At 41.7% G+C, this 23,116-nt stretch overlaps 1 protein-coding gene across 3 annotated transcripts in view; it reads left to right on the forward strand.

Annotated features, from left to right (window-relative positions):
* Window positions 1-10,287: 10,287 nt before the first annotated feature.
* esrrga (estrogen-related receptor gamma a) overlaps window positions 10,288-23,116 on the forward strand; it is a 167,908-nt gene continuing 155,079 nt past the window's right edge. Inside the window, exon 1 of one of the 3 annotated variants that reach the window (XM_036541844.1) lies at window positions 10,288-10,349. The gene's annotated coding sequence lies outside the window, so the exon portion shown is untranslated. Of the gene's footprint in view, window positions 10,350-12,245; window positions 12,357-23,116 lie in introns of those variants that run through there. The other 2 variants (XM_036541838.1, XM_036541843.1) reach the window with 2 other exon arrangements.

Raw genomic sequence — 23,116 nt, forward strand, 5'->3', positions numbered from 1 at the left:
TATTTCATATTTCTCTGTTTTAGTCACACGTGAAAATATAGAACTGAGCGGCCGATGACATATGAAGGTCAAGGACGTTTCATAAAGTGCTTCGCATGTTTATATTGCAGTCGACCCAAGCTGAAAAGAGCTGTGGTTTACGCGCTCCAAATGATGTAGTCCTTGTGTTGAAATAGCGTATTCCACACGAGCCCGTGTATAATAGTACAGAATATACAAAAATAAAACTGCGAGAAATACAAGCAGCAGACATGGAGGAAACAAGAAATTACATGCACTTTTACGTACATGCACATCACCTATTGTATAACGCAACGACTGGAAACGCCGAAATAAGGACCCCCCTCTACAGCGATTGGCGTTTTGGTGTATTGCCCTTGTTTTGAAGCAGTCTGACATAACAGAAAAAGTTTGATAAAGACAAACACAGATTTTTGGGGCAGTTCATGATATTAATTTAAAACAACGCGCAACTGCAGATTTCCATTAGGCGCCACGTTCCTTTTCATCCCAGCAGCGGAAACATAGGCTAATAACTACTATTACCATTCAGATATTTCTTCAATGTGAAAATCTGACGCAGTTCACAATATTTCAGTTTTTACAGGAATTTCGTTGAGGTTAGCCAGCACTTCTCATGAAATGTTAAGCGTTTGCAGTGTTATTGTCAGCCAGGCGCCCCCTTTCAAGGGCAATCTGCACGCAGTTACTCTTCACACTAATCGCCAATGACCCCATGCACCGGCCATTAGCGCCGCGCTTCACACCGCGTGGCACTAAACAGGGGCCACGTGGGAGAGGAAGCGTATCTAACGCCAGAACGGTCCTTGTCAGTGCGGAGACGTGTACGTTTTAATGAACTATGTGTTTATTTTTTTCCCCAGACAGACATTTTCGTAAATACCTAGGGTTTTCTCTTTCAGTCAACCTGTCTAAGGAAATTATTAAATTATTATTTTTATGCTCCTTAAAATTCATTGTTATGCAGATTAAACATACTTACAACGACAAGCCTTTTTTCAGATGTGGAAAGAAGAAAGGGGGGGAAATAATATACAGTGAGCGTCAACAATTTTGGATCCCGTTTCGAATCGCACAGCTTTCAGAACTCCCTAACGTGAAGGTGATGCATGATAGCTGGGGAAATAAATGCATAAATAGCCTAATAAATAAATTCTACAGCAACGTCTCTGTTTTTACGTGTTCACAAGGATCTCCACATGTTCAAAATCCCAGTTTAATTACTTAATAATCTGCTCTCATAAGAATAATAAGCCAGATGAAAAGTCGTTAGTAGAGGAAATAAACCATTGCTGCACATACGAGAACTTTTTTAACTTCATAAATCATGCAGATGTCACAAACAGGAGCTTTTCCTCATAGTCCAGCAGATGAAACAATTCGCGCCTGCCTTTTGTTATTACTTTATGGGCCATGAGATTAGATATGAATATGAAACAGAGAAACAGCGTGCGACACATTAATCAAAAGGTAGCTTGTGAGAAAATCAAAAAGCCCGAAATCATTCTTAAAGGAAGACCGTTACATTGTGTAGAGACACGAGGCTGAGTGGGAAAGGTGCCGTGGAAGTTTTACTTCGCGGCGACACACTCGTCTGAGAACGGTGACGGGATTCATTTAATTGTCGAGATCAAGATTATAATAAGTATAATAAATACTAATAAAGTTAGAACATGAACATGCTGGCATAAAAGAACATGTCTATATGCTGGTGCAGTAGGTTGTACAATAGATTTGTCCTGTGTGTTAACCAAAAGTTTCAGTTACAGAAATTTATTAGATTTGATTATTATTGATTTTCATTCTATAAAAAGTAAGTACGGCACTTCAGATCCTACCTTTTCGAACATAACTGATCAAAAATATTAATTACATTCAACACTTTTATGTGCATATATTACCAATGGATTCTGACATATAAAACAATTGCGTAAATACGTCTATTCATGGTTACTTGTTGATACAATTAGTTAATCCAACCGTTTTTTTTTTTCTTTTTTACTTAAAGCAGCTCAACTCTACTTGAAATAGTAAAAACACAAATTTTCGCGAAAGTACAGACTGCAAAAAGCAACACCTCAAAAAAATCTTTATTCGAATATAGTGTCTACCCGATTAAAGAACGCGTTCCTTCTGTACAGCGTAAGTTCGCCGCTGTCATATTTCACATGAAGTGCTTAAATACACAATAAGCCATTATATTACTCACAGCGTTTACATATTGCGGAGGTGATGAAATTTACCTGACACTCATCACGTGTCAGTGACATCAACTGTAATGACGCGTGTCAGTCTGGACACGCCACCACCTTCCTGACCTAAACGGCTAATACCTGTCACACTTTACTTCCAGCAACAAACGCCTGTCAAAGTTCTGTCGCACTTGGCTAATGCGAGGCTGTCAAGAAAGCGCTTTGTTTTGTACGTTTGAATACGTTTATCTTGTAATTAATTTCAAACATTTTCTCCTTCTGCTGAGTCTGAAGTGTATTGTGCCATGTTCCTTACGATCACTTAGCCAGTTCTAACTTGCAAAGGTAACATCAATAAGTGAATAGTTAAACATTGCAGTTTGCATTGATCCTTGTAATTGAATAAATTCATCTTTGTCCCTGCTGGTGGTTATTGCTGCTGTGCGTATTGATAATAAATTCGTTTATTAGATACATGTAGCGGAGGAGATTTTTTCAACTTGAAGGCAGAAAAAAAGTCGGGAAAGTTCTGATTGTCTTATGTTTCGGGTAAAACGGGACGAAATTATCTACAACATGTAGATCATGGCTGGTTATGCATTAAAACAAACAAGCTTGCCTACTCTTTTCTGTGTGAGGTATTAGGCATGCTTGAAAAACGCTTCTCTGGTGCACAGACGCATACAATCCTCAAGACTGAACCATATTGCGGCTTAATTTCGTGGTAGTTTTCTGATGACACCTTTCTGTCCGGCAGCAGAAACGTCAGGTGAGTTTATACAGCGCGGGGTTCTGCTGCAGACAGTGATTCGATTTGCTCATGGAACGTGCGTCTTTTTTGCACATCCCCTCTTAACCTGACTCCGTCTTTGCATGTTCGTGTTTATCAGTATAATTGTTATTGCAGCATCCTCAAAGTTCATCCAATATAGATTGCAGGTTCTTTTTGGAATAAAATCTAGGAAACACTCGGCCGTACGAATGCTTCCCGATCTCGCATCTTGCCTACCAAAGTGTTACTGCTACTCACGTATGAAACATAATTCTGAATACAGATGTGGTCCGGGAACAGAATGACCTAAGAACTGTTTTGTGTAAAAGCCCCATTTTCTTACCCACTCCTTTATTTTAAGACCCCCGCTAACAGCCCTGTACCCCCGTCCACCGTAGTGAAATCGCTAACAGAAATTTCTTCGAAAATCTCTCAACTTTTGCGTTGGAATCCCGAGGATTAGGGGGCCGTTCCTGCAGGGAGAGGGGGGTCCTGCGCAAAATTACGCCTTCTTCTCTCATTTGTTCGCCGTTTCCATCAAAAAAGTTACCTATTTATAGGCTGGTCTGCACAATAACCTGGAGGCATCCGAAACCCTCCTGCGCCGTTTGAAGCTGCAAAGTGATCGAGTCCTGAAGCGATCCCTCAGCGTCTCGCGAACAGAAGGAAGAGATCGCGCTCGCCAGCCTATTAATATCTATCAGAACTGACATCTACTGACCATGTGAGTACTGGGGTGATTACGTTTATGAATGGCGATGCACCGGACAGCTACATGTTACTTTTATCCGTGTCTGTTTCTTCAAGTAAATTCATTTGCATATCAGTGACAAAGTAATTAGCAGTATCATTCTCGACTTCGCTGGGTAAACGCGTTATACACTAAATTATTCTCATTCTTCACAGTGTCTGCACCCTCAGTGATGAATTACTTCACGTTTCAGCACATGGCGGCTGACTGAACTTTTCTTTGACTGTAAGGTGTTCATTACGGCGTCGAATGAGCATAAAGAGATCTTGCACTGGTCGTTCTTGCAGTTTCATAAACATGCCAACATGTGAAGTGACGACTCACCTCATGAAAAGTTTTTTTTCCTTTTTCCCCGGGATATTTATTTTATGTAACACGAGCCGTTTGAGCTGATTTAGCTAACTAGTTCAGAGGATGTAAATTATAATGTCATTTAAATTTCGCCGTGTTTTGATATTTAACAGTAACTCATTGACGTTTAACTTATTACAGATACTGACATATATGAAACGTTGAAATTATTTTGCAACAGTACGTATACATTACACACGTTTTGCAAAAATATCCACGAGACTATCAATAATACTATTCAAACTAAAAGGATATTCACACATATTGCAACTTTATAATTCCAAAATGTAAAGCATTGCTTGCTCTCTCACGTGCAATCATACCAACATACGAACGCTCGCACGCGCGCGCACACGCACACACAAACGCACAGGCATACCAACACACACACACACACACACACGCACACACACGCGTGCGCGCAAGAAGATAAATACCTTAGTTCACTTTGCCTCGTACCGGAGAGTGCATCGCGGTGTTTATTTGTACAAAGGAAAACAGGACAGATTTATTAAAACTTCACAATGGTGTATTTTCTAAAACGCATATATTCCGCTGGGTATCAATCAGTGGGTGCAATAGATTGCTGAATGTTAAACGGCATTAATCGCTGGTGCAAGATCCTAGCATGCCATGTGCTTTTAGAGATTTAAAGATTTATGTTGGCGCTGTTGAATTATCTCGGAGGTTGCTTTAATCTGGTGATTACATTTGATTTAATTTTCATAATAATTAAAGTGAACCATCACTAAAATTAAAAGGTGGGGGTACAGCCCTCGGATGAAAAGCTGCAGTAGTATTTGTACACGCGACTCCGTTCCCAGCGAATACTGATTAAGTGATTAGATTGATAGGTGGAAGGGTAGACAGAAATGATTAAATTAGCATATCACAAATGCCTCGTTTGCCGAAAATCCCAATCGCCTGCCGTGGCTGGAACAGACGCTCGGTCCTGTGAAATCATAACATTACCAGTGAAACATGCTGAAGGGGTTTGTATAGCTGTATCTGCATTAGGTGGCAGCAAAGAGAGCCTTTATGTGTCTTTATCATTATACGATGTTGATGTTCGAGCCGACGCTCCTGTAAAGAGCTAGGCCCTTTGTTTTGCTGGGTAAATGTTAGCGATGGTATCCTCATTATGCTAATTACACAGCCTGACGCGTAACAAGGACGAAGACGCAGGAAATGTGACAGGAAAAAAGAAAATATAAGAAAGTTTCAGAAACTGCAGGGCCGCAAACGTGTGGTAAACTAATACAGCTAATCAACAGCGCGTTATTTGATACAGCATTATTTGGAACATTTTTTTAACAGGCCTTACTGTATATGTCGATGAATTAAATCAGCTTTTCCCAGATGACTCAAAGTAATATTCTACTGTGTAGCTATTATGTAGAAGTGTCTAAACATATAGACCGAATTATGGGCGCACACGCTTGGAATGTCGCGCTCGTACATTAAAATGAGAGAAAACAGTTCAATTTATGGATACAACTTGGACTTCATGGTTACGAAAACGGACGATGACAAAACAATGAGTTGCGTAGTTGTAGCAGTTGTTAAACACTGTTTAGATTACAAGTAACGTGGGAGAAAAGTAAGTTTGATTTAGCACTTGTATAAAACTAAATATTAGAAATATTGATGAGGACGAGTTTGACGTGAACGCATGCATTTCACATATTATTACAAAACCACTATAAATGTCAAAATGATACTGATAGTACAGCATTATTTAAAAAAAAAACTAATTCAACTTAACATAAAGGAATAAAACCTAAATGCGTTCGTTCACGTTTGCAACGCGGGCTCACGTTGGGAGCTGTCCAGGGTTCTGAAATGCATAGGGAAATCTGGTAACATTTCGCTGGCGTTTAGGCAGTTTTCTGTGAACGGATGTTGCTTATGTAAAGTAAAATAAAACCCTCCTGCATGAACACAGGTACACTTTCAACAAATTCTCTGTGACATGTATGTACTGAACACATTCATTTTTTCAAGTCAGTCTTTTGCTATTATGTACTGTCTAATATCGATATCTGGAAAATTTGGAATGCCCTGCTTCAATTTTTCACTGTGTGCGCTCGGACTGTGAGAAGCAGAGGACGGTGGCCTCGCTGTTCGCTTAAAATCCGAGGAGACGGTATTCTCTTGGTGACAAGAGTTTGTTAAAAACTTCCGTTGGTTTCATTCGCCGCATTTTCGCCACAGCGTCAGAGTCAGCTGTGTTAACAGATGCAGTGCTTCGATATGTCAGCGCCGCTGATGAATTGCCACAGTTAGCGTGGAGCTAACATGGTAGCTTCGCAAATGATACACATCAGTAACATCCCGAAGAAGCCTAATGCACTGCTATCCTTCAACTGCACGCCCCCATATGCACGTCCTTGTAAACATTGAGTAGCAGCCTACTATTATTAGAACAAGGGGTCAGTGCTCTCCTCTCTCTCAGGGGTGGTCTTCGGAGCTATTTGATATCCTTCGTTTAGGGTGCTGTTGATCATTTTTCTATCATTACACCATAAAGCCCGCTTTGGATTATGTGCTATCTTCATTAAAATATGGAATTCATTCTGAAATCATTTTAAACAATTAACAATGGCAAACAACACTTAGAATGATTTACTAAATAACCAATTTACATGAAAAGTAATAAAACAAAACAGAACAAAAATCTCTGTAATCAGTCACAAAGTAAATCAGCAAATTGACCTGGCTAAGATTCATGACTTTGCTCAAGGAGATATATTCCCCACAGCTACGTTATAAGCACACTGATGTAAATAAACCGTTCCCATGGTATTGCAAGTCATGTTATTGCCACATAAACAAAGAACGGAAATGCATTATGGGATTGATTGACAGCAAGGTGGAAAGGGACAAATGACAGTGTGAGCAGGGTAGGTTGTGTTTGTGTGGGGTTTGAGTTTCCTATAAGTAAAGCAATATATTAAGAGGACACCTGAGGAATGGATAGATATTCCAGCATCAACACTTGGCCTTGTGTCACCCCAACTCCTGAGTCTCTTACCTGAAAGAGTTCAGCAGAGCTATATTCATCACCTGTCTGTGGCGACAGTCTGCCGTCAAACTCCCCTCTCTGCATTTTAATCGAGTGGAGGAAAAAAAAAAGTGTCGCCACCAGAGAAGGATTAATATCATTGTGTTTATTAATTTTCACTCTCCGGCGTTTGATCTTATGAGTGTGCAAACATAAACCCAAACATAACCTCGGAGTGACTTTCTGAGAGTGCGTCTCCTGGAGGTTAGGGAACAGGATGTGACAAAGAGAAGCGCTGTTCTTCTCGCTCAGCAGACTGTGTGGATTTGGTTGCATGGTGGTCCTCCATCTAGGTGTGATGTTGATTGATTCTTCCCTGTGAAATAGGACTGGTTTCCTATGCCATCAGTGGTTGCAGTTGTCAAGACTTTGTTTTTCATGAAATATCACTGCCTGTGTTTTACCAAAGTTCTGCTGTGTGTGTGTGTGTGTGTGTGTGTGTGTGGGGCGGGGGGGGGGGGGGTACAGCAGTGTATCTTAATTAGAAATTAATCCACACAGACAATATCAATGTTGCTATTCCATGGTACTAAAATGTCCTCTTAAGCCAAAATTAGCCCAAAAACACAAAGTCAGGAATAGGTAACATTCACCTGTGATTACTCTGCAAATTTAGAAAGTGTCACACTGAATCTGTATAATTATTCAATTCCTGGGACAGAACAGCCTTTAAAAAGAGATTAAAATAATACTGTGATAAAGTAAAGGTCTTTCGGATGGATGGAGCAATATGTTCCCCTGTGCAGTCTTTCGCATATTGAAATGTAAATTCCAGTGATGCTGTTTACTTTCTGTTTATTAATATGATGTTCATATAAAAAGTCAAGCAATGTTCATAAATCAGCTGACTCATTGATTGAGAGAATTATTATTTTGTAGTGTGGTGTGCTTTCAAACTGGTCAGGTCATGAAGTAAAAACACATTGTTACATTGTAAGGTATGTGATTTAAGTCATGAAAATGTATAGACAATATGAGGGCTGTGGGGTTTTATATGTTTGCGCAATCTCGATTGTTAGTTTTTTCAGAAAAAAAATCATGGGTATAAGGTAATGATACTGTATGATAATCTGCCATAAATATCCGTCCATGGAAGATGAAGGCAAAATGTTCTTGTGTTGAGCACAATTTCAAATGTATTTTATATATACTAACTTACTATACTATTTTTATATATCGACATATAATATGTAATACTACGAGAAGGCTTGTTTGTTATTGGATTCAGCATTTGAACTAAGTTACTGTTTACATAATTCCTACCTCTCCCTCTGTGTTTTACTATAACATTATGCATGATGAATTATTTACCGTAATTTCTTTGATAGGATGAGCTATATAATATGCAACAATATCCTGTAAATGAAGTGGAGCCAGTATCAGATGACATGTTTTGTTTGGGGAAAAGACAGCAGGACGCCCCTGGATGAGGCTATCAGCTTAATAACCCAGTGTCAGTAATGATACCATATCGCTGGGCTTTCTTTAGATGGACGAGCCGAACTGCACAAAACCGTAATCTTCCCCAGCGGTAACTGTGAAGAGGATGTACAGATCTCTCCGTACCTGGCCCATAACATTTTGTGGTGTTGTCTACATAATTGTTTAGAGGACATGTTTATTTGGGGTGATTTGCTGTGCATTGATTTCATTCGACAGCACATTTTCTGTTTTAGCGGGATCTTTGGAGGAGCATCTCAGGTGAAGCACTCCAATCTGTTATACAAAGTCATGGGTGTGAACCATCCTCTGCCCCACGCCATCCTGTCCTCTCTGTACTTAGCTCCTGGAGATGCACGCACGCAATCTCGCCTGAGGCGGTGCATCAACATTTTTATAGATCAGGAAAAATGAGCAGGCTTTAAAGAGAGCTGGTGGGCTTCGCTTGTCCTCTATAGCATCGGTACAGTGATCTTTCACTGTGGAGCATTTTAGCCAATCTGCTCTGGACGGAGGCCAAAAGCAGCCTTTTGATGGAGTTCAGAGAAATGGGTTTACAGCAGGTGACGAGATGTACACAGTCTCCAGTGCCTGTGTCCCAGGCCCAATTATTATGATTTCACAATATCTCACCATATCCATGTCGCAGTGTAATGCAGTGTCATGCATGCTGCAGTATAATGCAAATCTTACAGATCACAATTCACACTTTATTAAACACCAGCAGGGCATTCAAGGATTGTGTATTTAGTTCTTATTTTCCCTCTCCTAAACTAATTTTAATCAAAATACCGTTGATGTCAAAAGCAAAAATAATATACCTGTTATTTAGGCTTATGGTTTACTGCTCAGATGAAACCTAAAGTTTAACAGCCACAGAATATTTTATTGTTCTTATAGAATGTTAAGGTATGGGAGATCTGCTTCCTGATAATAATTTCCCTGTCATGATTTTTAATACAAAGGTCCACTGCTACTGATGTGCTGGTTCACAAGCTGGATATGTGTCTCGCTACAAGCAAACAGTACAGATTCATGATCTGTGTATTTCTGACTGCGGTGATTAGCCTACTTAACATTGTTGTACAGGACCAAAACAATAAATAACTTTTTCTGGCTAGCTGCAAATGTTTTGTTGTAACACACTTAACGTATAATGACGATGATACGTAATTCATCCGTTATTTATTCAACTAGGATTTATTCTTTATAAATCACGGATAATCTTTTTATATCCTTAATTCCATTTTTCTAACTAAAATAGTGGTTTTCATCAAATAAGCTGAACACAACATGAACTACATGAAACAAATAAATAGAAAAATAAACTATCCATAACAGTCCTCTGAAATTAAGCAAGGTAAAATGTTGCTCTTAACTGACACGTACTATCACCATTTTTGCCTGACGTTACAGTGGCGTTTCGCGCAGGTTTGGGTGCGGGCAGTTGCACTGTCTGAATGGGGATATGTAGAGAACTTGTGTTAATGTTTCACCTTCTGCAGCTCTCATGCGGCACTAATTCGTCTCACATCCCGACAGTCTGGTTTCTACAACCATGCAGGCGCCAGATTTGCCGTTGTGAAATTAAGGAATCGTTCTTTGATCGGCGTGGATATTCACTGGCCCCTGTATGTGAAATGAGAGCGCCCTGTTTAAAGCCGCGCGCATGTCGTAGACCCTCAGTCGCGACAAAGTGCTTCTGCCCCTTTAAGCATCACTTTCACCTGGAAACCGGCCACACGTTTGACTTGCAAGGTAACCGCAGCTTCATATCGAAAGCACACATACGTCTCTGACGTTTTACACTTTCTGTCAAGGCTTTTGATCCCTTCATCACACTCCCTCTCAAACTGTAGCAATGATTTCATAGCGCGTATATGTAAAACAAAGCCGTGCTTTCAAAGTGACCAATATTCAATTATCGCGCCTTTTCAGTCTGAGCATTGTAGGCTGCCACGCGCTTGCTGAAAAATTGCTGTCCGCACACACATATGTGCGGAATATGCGTTTTACCACAATGTAACCCGCGACTTTTTGTGAACAGTAATACATGAAATCAAATACCGCACAGCGGCGCTTCTCTTAAGTTGCACTGAGGTGCGGGCTAAAAGAGTGAGCGGCGTGTTACATGTCCTTGAAGTGTTTGCTAAGATTGAGAAATGGGCATTGTAGGATAACGATGTGGGAATGAATTCGTTTACTTGCAGCCGCTCGGCTGGGGAAGGCAATTTTACTCGTTTTTTTTCTGTGGTGATTTGCGAGAAGCCGGGAGTTTTGCGGAAGCGTGCTGGGTGCGCTGCGCTTGGCGGAGCACTGCGCCTGCTGGGAAACTCAGCGGAGTACCCTGTGTCTGTCCTGTTTTAACACACTCACATCTTATGTAGTAAAGTGGAAAATGAAGTTATATATGTAGGAGAGTTAACAAATCTATATGACTTTATTTTGTGAGAAAGACCATTCCTATATTATCGATGTTATTTCCAGTCTGTAAGAATGTTACGTTATGACTACACTTCCCAACACAATAGCATGACCAAGAAAACAAACCAGTGAACAACGTAAGTGAAGCAGTTGTGCTGAAATCTTTATGGGATGTGTTCTTGGTAGTAAGTACCTAGCAGAAGTAATTTACTGCCATAGGAGGCATTAACAGGTACTGCCCTGCAATCGGGTGTTTTGTCATTTTTATGATAGTTCCATACCGTATTCCAGTTTTAAACAGACTGACTTCTCCATTTAAAAAGCCCTTCACTAAATCTGAAATTTACAGGAAGTTATTAATTCCCCACTTCCCATTTGTAAAGTGTAGTCCTACTTTTTGAAATATCAGTTATTGTCATTCTACTGCTGTACAGCACATATCCAACTGTATAAATGGCTGAAATGCAAGCTAGTGAGTAACTAGTGAGACTCTGAAAGTTGCTCTCAATAGGCATCTGTTAAGCAGCTGATGTAAAAATGCATATGCCCTGTTATCATCAGCAATAATAATTATCTAGCAGGTCTCTGTCCTGTCTGTTTGTCTGTCCTACTTTTATACCTATCAGACTTGTATGCTTAAATGTGGAATACAGGCTGCATCAGTCATCCGGTACCGGAATGCTTTATGATTCAGCACCGTGTGCACGTACCTTTTCACACGTGTTAAACCGTGCGTTTGCTGTGAGGAGAACAAACTGTGGCCGCACCTGAGAAGCTGCTTTTGAGAGGAAATCAGAGAGAAAGCAGCGCTGCTCTGGCAGTAACTGTGAGCCCCCCCCCCCCCCCCCCCTTTAAATAGATGTCTGTCTGTTTATTGAAGCCCTTTCAGAATTCTGCGAGGGCATTTTTCACATCAGACAGCGATGCTTCAGGGACCGCGGATGCAGAGAGCTGAGGCTCCCCCAGCTCGTGCGAGCCGGCTCCTGTCCATGGCACCGGCTCCGGCGCTGGCTTCCCTGAAATGTGATGCTGCCGGTTTTCAGTAAAGCCCGTGTTTTCTGCAGGGCTGCAATAGGACCTCACTGGTGCGCACAGGCGGGGACCAAGCCGGTCAGTCAGGCTACTGTAGCAGCCTCTTTCTCCCCTGCCTTCCTGTTAGCGTTCACACGGCCAGGATTGGTCCTGCTAAATGACAGCGTGAGAAGCACTGTGCCCCTGAAAGGAGGAGGAGAGGGAGAGTGCTGCGTTTGTTGTGTCGCTGTGCTGAGGGGAAGACAAGCGGCCGGCTTGCGTTTGTCCTTGAAACTGCAGCAAAACTCTTGGAAGAAGCTAGGGACCAGTGTAAGTAACCATGCGCTTAGTGTTGTGACAGGAAGGGCTATGAAACCTGCCGTCATGCACTGAACTGCCAAGCAAATGAAAAGGTGTTGTCAGGTGTACGCTTAAGTCTTGCGACAGCATTTCCTGTCTTAATGCTTTTTGACAGGTACTAGGATAATTGCAGTTTGCCATATGTTTCTAGCCAGGATGCCAAACTTTGTTTCATTTCTCTTCTGTTGCATGCACACTGCTACTACCGTATTAGGCAGCTGGGTTATTTACATCCTTTGCAATCTTCCATGGCATGGAAGTATACTTTACGTCACCACAGTGTGAGCTACACGTAGAGGGATTCTGTTTACTGTATTACTGTGCTGAATAGGAAAATTTCGCCAATTGCTTTTCGTGAAGGTGTCATGGAATGCTACGTTTCTGGACGGATTCCCTGTGCTTTCATGTCTGAATCTGTGTCAAGATGGTGACAATCTGAAGTGAGGCTGTAACACTGTCCTCTGACTGCTTGATTAATATGCTGTAGCTCTGCATGCCGAAGGCCAGGGGAGCTTTGCTTTTGGACTGCCCTACATGTCCCCTTGATACAAATCTGATACCATAATGAAAAAAAAAATCTATATTTTTTACATTTTGATGTGGTGTACATAACACATAAACAAAGCTACCAGGTAATTTTGTCGCTAAATAGTGTATTTCAGTGTCTCAGGCTAACTGCTGTTTATTGGAGCATCAAACAATCTCCAGAGCAATGTGATGTTGCTTTTGCCAGGCAATCGAGGTCACTCACTCAGTTATTAAAATATTCAGCGGTCATCTGCCATGGATTCAACATCATCACACCATGGGACAGTTTTAACCTCAGACTGGCCAAAGTGGCCGATTCTGTCCCTGTGTACCACATGCTCATCACAGACACGTGGTACACAGTGGTAAGATGGCATTGACCATGTTCCTTTGATGCAGACAGACAGGCAGACCAAGAGACAGACAGACAGACCAAGATACAGTAAATGCTATACACTCCTGTTATGGATAGGTATTGGGTAATTGGGTATGGGTGGTATTATCTGTGGTCATTTGAGTATATTTCCTATACTTTTACACCATTGTTCAATATGTCTTTCGCTGTGTTTGATAGATACCCCATAATCTTTCTAGCATGATCTCAGAAGGAAGAATTCCAGTGGTGTGTTTTGTTTTACAGTACCAGCGGACGTTAAAAGGGGTGGCCATGGATTCAGCTCCTCTGGACTGCTGAGTTCACTGGCTTGCTTTAAACAATACAAATGAGTGGCCCTGGCAGGCCAGCCAAACATGAAATTATTTTTAATGGGAATTACTTCACCGGTCGCATGCAAAATGAGCATGCAAAGAAATCTTGTTCACTGGGCATTGAGGGAAGAGCCGTTTGGAATCTTTCACATTGTTTCAAGTTCTGTGTTTGTACAGCGTTCCTCTCTGCGCCCCTAAGCCTCTATTTACCCCTAATCCACGGTTTACTTTTCTGAGCGAAAGGCTTCTGAAATCCTGTAGACTTAGAGCAAAGTTGATCTTGTGATTAGTATTCCACTGTCATAATGTATCCATCAAGTTTAGGTGTTTTTTTTTTACCCCTTTCAACATAATCTTGGGCATGTTATAGTGTGTGTATATTTTTTTCAGCAGGAGTTCATCCCATAGTTGAGAGAAGACCCTATGCATTAATGTAGGATCTAAATCTTTTGATTTCCCATGAAGATGGTGATCTAAATTACTTGGATAGATTCAGCCAGATATGCATGAATTAATTGGCATGAAAAGAAGTATTTAGAAATATAATCCTTTGGATTATGCCTCATTTCCTGGGATTTTTTTCAGTAATGTGGTGACCTTAAATTTTTTGTCCAAGTAATTTAAAAAGTGGTTAAGTGGAGGAATTTATCATCCATCTGGAAGGACTAGATTCAGTGGCTAGATGAGCATTTTTGATAGTATGATAATATACATTTATTTGCTGTCGACTTTCTACTTTGTTCGGTACTTTTCACAGATGTTCAGGTTGTATTGTGTTAAAAAAAAGTGTTCTACAAAGCTCTTGTAACTCACTGTCAAATCAGAAAATATTCCGTGAAGCCTGTCTCGTAGATTATCCTCTACACCTTGTCTGTAACTTTCAAAAATGCAAGAGCAAAGGTTGAATTATTGCTTCCCAGAGGAAATGAATCTTAAATGTTTTATTAGCAGAGGCTGCTTTCTGAAGGATCCCTCCCTCTGTGAATATTTAACAAGTAAACAATGTCGGAGATGTAAACTATAAATCTGATTTCAGTATGATATGTGAAAAATACAACTTCTTCATTCTGGTGCCAAAAATCATATCTTTTAACCCCCTAAACCCATGTGCCAGCACTGCCATTTTAGCTTGTTTACTGTGCTGTTAATCTTTTAATTTTACGATGCATGAATTACAGCGGGTGACAGGATGTCGGCTTCTAAAAAGCTTTCCAAATGCTGATGTCTGTTGGGACAAATGGGAAAATGCATTGGTCTGTAGCTTTATTTAAGCAGAGTCAAGAGAGAGCTTCCTTTCATGGTAAGAGTGACCACTATCTGATCTGATTGAGTCTCTTCATATGCATTAGTCCTGTGACGCCGCAGGAGAAATATACTTGCATGCAGACGGCTTGTCCAAACCAATCCTCTCACATGCTAGCACTAAACACAGGCCAGGGCTAAAAGATACATGACAAAGTCACCCTACATCAAAACGACATCAGCCTGAGCCCAGCCCCTTCTCCTAACCCCCACCTTCATCACACGCCAGCTAGAGTGTTACACCTAGTTTCAAATTGTTAACAAATCGATACTTATAGATCCTCTAATTGGAAGCCATTAGTTATGGGTTTTATAAAGCTAGTAATTATTGTGTGTAATCTTGCAGAAAATTAAATTTGGAGTTGTGTACAGTTTGTCGCTCAGAAGTTTGGTGCAGTCTGAACTCCAGAGCTATTAGCTTCCTGTAGCCCATGCTTTTGTTTTTCCTAATTGGAATCTGGGGCTACCTGGTAGGGATTCACTGCAGGTAAGATGATGTGTGTTAATTTGGTGGCGGGGTTTTCGGATGCGGGGAGGGTGGACACTGAATACAGCAGAGGCGGTAGCCCAGGTGGGAGGGAGGGGTGAGGGTTTGCCCACTTTTTTTGTTTTGTTTTGGGTTTTTTTTTCCGTCCAATGATTCATGGAGTCGTGTAGCTGGTAGCTGGACCTCACAATCTCAAATGTGTCAAGGCAACCCCTGCACACTGGCAGCCGTCTTTGATGTCAGCTTGCAGGTTTTACTTCACAATACTCTGTATAACACTTAGCAGTATTAGTGAAGCTAATGCAAATATGCAGTGTAGAATTTCTGATCTGGTTAATCTTGGTCCTTCCTCTGGAAGCAGAGCCAGGAAACTGAAAAACAGTCAAGCTCCCTGGATCTTCTGTAGGTTCCTAGAGATGTTGGCCTGATGCCAGTCCTGGATTTCACATAGACGGCACCTTACCTTCCACACAGTCTTGTGCCTGTCTGCTAAAAGACAGAGCATATTCCCATGAAAAGAAGTTGACAAGAACCTTTATCCCTTGAGGGCTTTAGAAACGTCAAGTTCTTATCTGATCCTGTCATTTTGTAACATTCTCCGTGGGCATGTTTTGGTTGTCTGTCTTTGGCTTGTGTCAACATCTGTAGTGTACTTGGATACAGTTAGACTGATTGATCATGACTCCATAATAAACATTTGATTTTTCTTTTCAGTTTGAATGATCCAGGCACAACGTGTGTCAAGAAAATGTATAATTTGTTTACAGTTCCAAGTGTAGTATGTCCATACATGTCCCTCACGGGGGTAAAATCCAGAAGAGTGAAACATTTTGCGCTCCCATATTCTGAATGAGTAACCCCATCGAACAGGCGAATGGATACAGTGTGTTTGATTATATGGAAGTAGATATATGGCAGCTCCTGTTTGTTGCTCATGGGGGAACTGGGAACTTTGCAGCAATACCAAGGCTGTCAGATACAGTTCAGATTTGAGGTTGTGGACAACAACTAGAGCAGAAATGTGACTAGAAAAATTAGAAACATTTGTGAAAGTTTCCAAAAATAGCCTGGTTATGCGAGAAATACCCCAGAGCTGGTGTGGGTAAAATCTCAGCAGACGCAAGGTGCATCCATTAGGGCACTGATTCTCAGTCCTGCTCCTGGGGCCCCCCTGCTCCGCGCGTTTTCCATCTTTCCCTGCTCTGCCTACCTGACTGAACTCATCAGTGGCACTTTTTATTAGCTGAGCACACCTGATATAATCAAGAGCAAGACCACTAATTTCAATCAGGTGTGTTTGGAGCCAGGATAGATAGAAGATATGCAGGACAGGGGGGCTCCAGGAGTAGGATTGAGAAACACTGCAGTAAGGTGATCCATGTGCTGCTGCGAATACTGTGTGTCTGGAAACAGTCTTTCTACTGTGCGTATACAATACAAATTATGCTTATCGTGATTATTAAATGTAAAGCACATAGTACACAACAGCACTTTTACAGTACAGTTATACACTGTACACTCATACACTGTACACATGTTTTAAGAGGACACTTGTGAAGGGATCTGGTTTTTACAGCACATTGTCAGTCTAGTCTAGGTCTGTGAGTAAAAAGTATACAGCAATATCACAATTTGAAATACTCTCCTAGTTGTATAACTCTTGGTGTTTGAATAATTAAAATTCATCAAAGATCTAAACATCATTTATGATAAGGTTGTGCATGAAATTAGAGAAGCTTTCTCTATCAAACTGTTCGAAACATAATCTAAGTCATACTTATGTCCATTTGGTTAAGTGAATTAGATGTAAATATTAAACTTGGATGTGAGAGAGCCAGTAACAGGGACTGTGGGAATTGTGCACATTAAGTCAGTAATGCTGATTAGAGTACAGCTAAAAAAAAAAACACTGGAGCCATTAATATCACATTTTTGTTCCATATTCAGTGTATACAGTGTTCAGAGCATTATGTGCAAATGTATTACCTGAATGTAAACCTTTTTCATGTGAAGTGGTGCAGAGATACACTATATGGACAAAAGTATTCAGACACTTGACCATTACACCAACAGGGACTGTAATGACATTGTATTCAAATACATATACTTTAATATGGAGTTGGTCCCCCTTTTGCAGCTATAACAGCTTCCACTCTTCTTGGAAGGCTTTCCACAAGATTTTGGAGTGTTTCTGTGGGAATTTGTGCCCATTCATTCTGTAGAGCATTTATGAGGTCAAGCACTAATGTTGGACAAGAAGGCTTGGCTCGCAATCTCCGCTCCAGTTCATCCCAAAGGTGCTCGATGGGGTTGAGGTCAGGGATCTGTGCGTGCCAGTCAAGTACTTCCAGACCGAACTCATCAAACCATGTCTTTATAGTCCTTGCTTTGTGCACTGGGGCACAGTCATGTTGGAATAGAAAAGGGCCTTCCCCAAACTGTTGCCACAAAGTTGGAAGCATAGCATTGTCCAAAATGTCTTGGTATGCTGAAGCATTAAGATTGCCCTTAACTGGAGATAAGGGGCCTAGCCCAAACCCTGAAAAACAGGTGTGGCCAAATATTTTTGTCCATATAGTGTATTTTATTCTGGGTGATAAACAATTCTAGAGTCAGTGTCAGTGTTTGTGGGGAGTATGTTGGTGGGTCGAACGAACAACAGCACTGAGAGCAGGACCAGTGGAAGAGGATGGTTTCCAGGCAGAGCGGACAAAGGTGTATCCATGCATAGAATGTGATAATGGTGAAATAAGTTGCTCAATCTGCAATCTCTGTGCAGCTGTAAAGGTTAGCGGTCGATGGTGCAAAGCCTCTGTGTTATTCAGACAGTGGAGTGGAGTTAATCACAGTGCTGCTTCGGAAGAGCGCGAAGCTGAACAGACCGAAATCCAACTTCATGTCACAATGTGACAAGCCTGATGACCTTTGAAGATCTCGGGCTTTCCGGAGAGAGCTGTGGTTTCAGAAGGGCACCTATAAACCAGAGACGAGTTAAAAAAGAGGATGGTGTAAAACAAATGGAGCAATCTGAGGATGCATGAAGCGTGTGCTGTTTATTTATTTACTTATTTACTTATTCTGAGACAGTTTAAAGTTACTTGAATGATTTCCATCCCTAGGTTTACCTGTGCGAGTATGTCTGGATTTCAAGACAAAAGTCAGGGTGCCTTTTTAATTGTGGAGTTTGTCATGAAATGAAATTAGTGCAGTTAGTGAGGAGTTACCTAAGCTAATAATCCTGTGTAATGCAAATGAACTTGATTGAATTGTATGTTGTTTTTGTGAATGCCTATGTGCATGGTTTGTATCCATGAGGCAGTTACTGTATGCATTTTCTCACGTGTGCTTACATTAGTCCCTCCCCCATACACATTTTTGTAGAAATACATAAATGATTTGCTCTTGAGCATCTTTGCCTTCTTAACTTAGTACTAACACAGCTTTTTTTTTTTTTTTTTTAAGAAACCAGGACATCTTTTGTTCTTAGTTTTCAGAATTGGGCCGTTGACATGAACCGCTGCATCATCAGCGCTAAGGCTCTGACACCAAACAAAAGGCTCCGCGCTTTGGCTGAAGTTGACGTGAGACTGCCACTAACTTACCAGCCTGATATGCAAAGTAGCTTTTGTTTAGCTGTGTAAATGAAAATTGCTAATCAATTTTCCCCCTTATTTCATGGCCTCTGGTTTCTGCCCCACCCCCACCAGCTGGTTAATCATGCACACGCTGAACACTTCATTACCCAGGACATGTTTGCCCCTCAGCGCTTTCTCGCTGGTAAATTAGTTCTTTCTATTTATACAGGTAAGGCGGGTCAGAGGTCCTCGGGTTGAGAAAGGTAAAGGGATGAAATTAATATAGCACAGGGCTCCTCTGGCTGCAAGCTTCCCAGAAGAAAACCCTCCAACTTAAATAGTCTCATAAGGAGAAATGAATTGGCTCGGTAGGAGAGCAGGTCTTTCTGTTCTCGTTTGTGATCGCTCCTGCTGCGTGCTTTCCAGACCGGCTCCGCGTGTCCTTTGAAGGCAGGGGCGGCAATCTTAAGGTGTGCTTCCTGTAGCGTGTCCCCCCCCCGCCCCGTCACTGCGGTTTGAGGTCGCTCTCCCCCGCGTTTGCGGTTTGACTTTGAAATGAGGGGCGGCTCCCTGTCCCGTGTGAAGGTGTGTGCCCCTCACCTGCCACCCAAAGGTCGTTCCATTCCTCTCGGCCAGAGAGCGGGGTCAGCGTTCTGTAGGACGCTCCATCTTTGGCGTGAGAAGCAGGAAGTGGAAGTGATGCGTCTCGCAGGTGCATCACAGGTGTGTATAGGACTCAATCTTCCCAGTACTTCCCAGTACTCTCCACTGTACCTCTTCCCAGATCCCCACATCTTCATCGTATCACTGCTGTCTCCTTCGTTACTTTTATCCCAAGGCATCTGATTTCAGCTGCAAGGCGTATTTTTTTATTTGCAGCACATCGATGAGTCATTCCTCTGTTGTTTCGATACATGACCCAGCTGCGCTGTGCTGTGTCATGTTTTCCCTCTCCTCGCACTGTGAGGGGCTGGTAGGGGGGTCACCTGCCCAGCGCAGACCGCTCTTGGCTCAGACCCCTGATGTGATCACAGCCGAGTGCAAGAGGACTTCCCTCCCTTTATTCGCATGCAGATATTCGCATACAGCGTGCAAAGAGACACCCAGGAGTCACCCGTGATACGTCTGATGCCTTTTTCTGCCTTATCCCCTGGTTACACATATTGACATACATAAATGATAAGAGTCTCTCATCGTAAATGACTGAAGGCCAGCAATGTGGTTCATATGTGAAAGTGCATCAGGCACATAATGGAAAGAAAATGCCTGGATATTCAGTGCTGTGCCATATCATCATTACATTATCTGTAGCAGTCCTGTGTCTGTATCAGTAGTGTCTTATTAATATTGTAACAGGCCATCGCAAAGTTCAGTCCTGCCGTTGCTCCAGTTCTTTCCTGTCAGTGCTTCCTATCAGTATGATAGCTGTGCTTAGCATCTCACTAACCTGTATTCTGCAGCTCTGGTCTCAGGTCAGTGTCTTGCATCTAACTGGCTGCTGAGTATTACTTATTCAGCCTGGAACACTGTGCGGTTCAGAGCCAGGGCCTCTGTAGCACTGCTCTTTAATCATTTTTTTTTAATTTATAGTTCACAGTTTGGTCTACTGCTAGTCCTTAGGACCTTGAAAAACTTTCTATTATGTTTTTTGTTTTTTTTTTTAAGTCTCAGCTGATGGGTGAAAATATATCCAGGTGTCGCCATTCCAACAGCTGTACAACTATACTGTAAATCTTTCACCTTTCTTAAGGTCTCCGAATAGTGGGAACGTCACAAGTTGGCAAACTGACTGAGCACTGCTCTTGTGTTAAGAACATTGAGATTTTTACAATATTCTGCCTTTCTTGGACTTGAATGTTCACTGAGGAAGAATAGTTAATATTGCCAGTATTTGGATGAGTCGACCTGAGGTTGACATGGGCAGGAAACCCAGCTTTGGATTTGGAAGATCTCAGGTTCAGGACTCATGAACCGAATAACACACCTCTGGTTCCTCATTGCTTTATTTTAACATAAAAGAAAATCACAACATTAAAAAAGCCTACTGTCATCAAGTTATGAAGTAATTTTAGGATTATACAATGCTATTATACAATGCATTTGAGAAATGATTTTACTGGGCTGTAGATATGTCACTTTTAACTTTTAATCTAGTAGCAAATTGAGGTAAATTTGTTGGCTGGAGGTATTTTTGGGCCATGTTTATTTACAGCTACATAGATGATGATTTGATGTGCTACTTATGGCTGTTAGTGAGGAAATCTCTAAAACTAATGGCACATGGAAACCGAAGGGAAGCAGTCTGTATTTCTGCTCATTTTATACAGATGTATGGTGGTATTTTGTAATTCTAAGTGTCGTCAGCCATTCTCGTATTCTAGTAAATTCTAGAAAATCAGCTGCTGTTTCTTTAAACTTTTACTCTGACGAACGTCCATAAGCTGAAAACGCACCCGGTCCTTTGCCCTGTACAAACAAACATTGCCACATCACTAAATTAGCTTTGAGTGCGGCAGTATTTTCTGAAATAATGACAATCAAAAGTGGAGTAATGAGTAATAACTGGCAAAAAAAGACCTTGTGATGGAAACGGGGGTGTTGTTTCTCATGATATATGCTGGAGATGTTGGGGAAACAGAAGATATGAAGTGAAAGTTTGCATAATTGTCCCTTGCAGAAGTGAGCAGGGTCTAAGGCTGCAGATAAGGCCCGTGGCGGAGCGGGGGCTTCCCGCGAGGCCGCGGCTTCCCTGCGATGCCAGGCGCTATCCTTCGTTAGCAGATTAAAAAGCCCTTGCAGTGCCCACAACTGTGGAGCGCTCTCTCCATCAGGGAACGAGGGAGGGGAAGGAGAGGATCAGACTGATAGAAGTCTGTGCTACGGGATCTCTCTCCTTCTCTCTTTCCCTCTCTCCCTCTCTCTCTCTCTCTCCCCTTCTCCTTCTCCTTTCCTCTCTCCTTATCTCTCTCCCTCTCTCTCTCCCTCTCCCTCTCTTTCTACTTCTCCCTCTCCTTTCCTCTCTCCTTATCTCTCTCCCTCTCCCTCTCTCTCTCTCTCTCTCTCTCTCTCTCTTTCTCCCCCCCCCGCCCCTTACTCACTCTCTCACACACATTGGCTGGAAAGGGAATGCCATGAAAATCTACTGACCAAACTTTTTTTTCCCCTCCCTCCTGTTCTGGGGGGAGGGAAGTGGAGAGCCGCTAATCCTTCTGGCTGGCCAAGCAGAAAGGGCAAACATATTTATAGCAAACTGAATCACTCCGGCACACACGCACAAGCCCAGCCTGTACCATTTCAATGCTCCGTAGTGCGATTACAGCAAAGCTCCATGCAAATTAGGCTTTAAGTCACTCACGCTTGGCTCTGCAGGGTCCCCTTTCAAAGGTGCTCCGCTGTTAGAGGACCCAAGCGGAACAGGTGGTTAAAAACGGTAAGGGGACTGATGTAGAGGTGTCCTCCCGTAACCCCACCACCGATCACTTTGTCATTCTCTGTGCCAGCTGGAAAGCCATTTACAGTAGATCACCTGACAGCTTTCATATAATGTACAGTACACAGGTTTATTTGTTTGAAAATAATAAACGCAAAAGAATATTTGGTTGGATTAGCGAAGCGCAATGCCGTCTGACTGTTGGTCTTTAGTTTTGCTGTCTCAGTAAGGTGTATTGCAAAGTGGACCTTGCATTTGGGCCCATATCTTGGAAGGAATGTGTACATACTAAGTATACGATAGTGAATTGTAGATCTACAGCTTTCATGGCTCAGATTTTCTTTGTGTTTGTAAATGTTTTCCCTCTGATGTGTTGTTGGGAAGAACGTCATTGGGGTATGCAGATTTTACATCTTGCATCCATAGACAGAAATCCAGCTGCACAGCATTATTTTGCATGATTAAATTTTTTTAATATATTTTGATTGTTTTTCATGTAACCATATATTAACACAGAAAATCTGATTTTTATTCAAGGTGCAACTATTGTTTTTTTTTTTAGTAAGACACAAGTTGACCTTGATTTTGTATCTGTCAATCATCCTTTGCTGTTGCTGTAGTGTAAAATGAACAGCAGCAAGACCACAGCGATTCTTTGCTTGTTTTGCCATTTTGAAACCATCATTGGTACTGCATTCTC

Source organism: Megalops cyprinoides, chromosome 12 (genome assembly GCF_013368585.1).
Source record: "Megalops cyprinoides isolate fMegCyp1 chromosome 12, fMegCyp1.pri, whole genome shotgun sequence".
In the NCBI taxonomy this organism is placed as follows: domain Eukaryota; kingdom Metazoa; phylum Chordata; class Actinopteri; order Elopiformes; family Megalopidae; genus Megalops; species Megalops cyprinoides.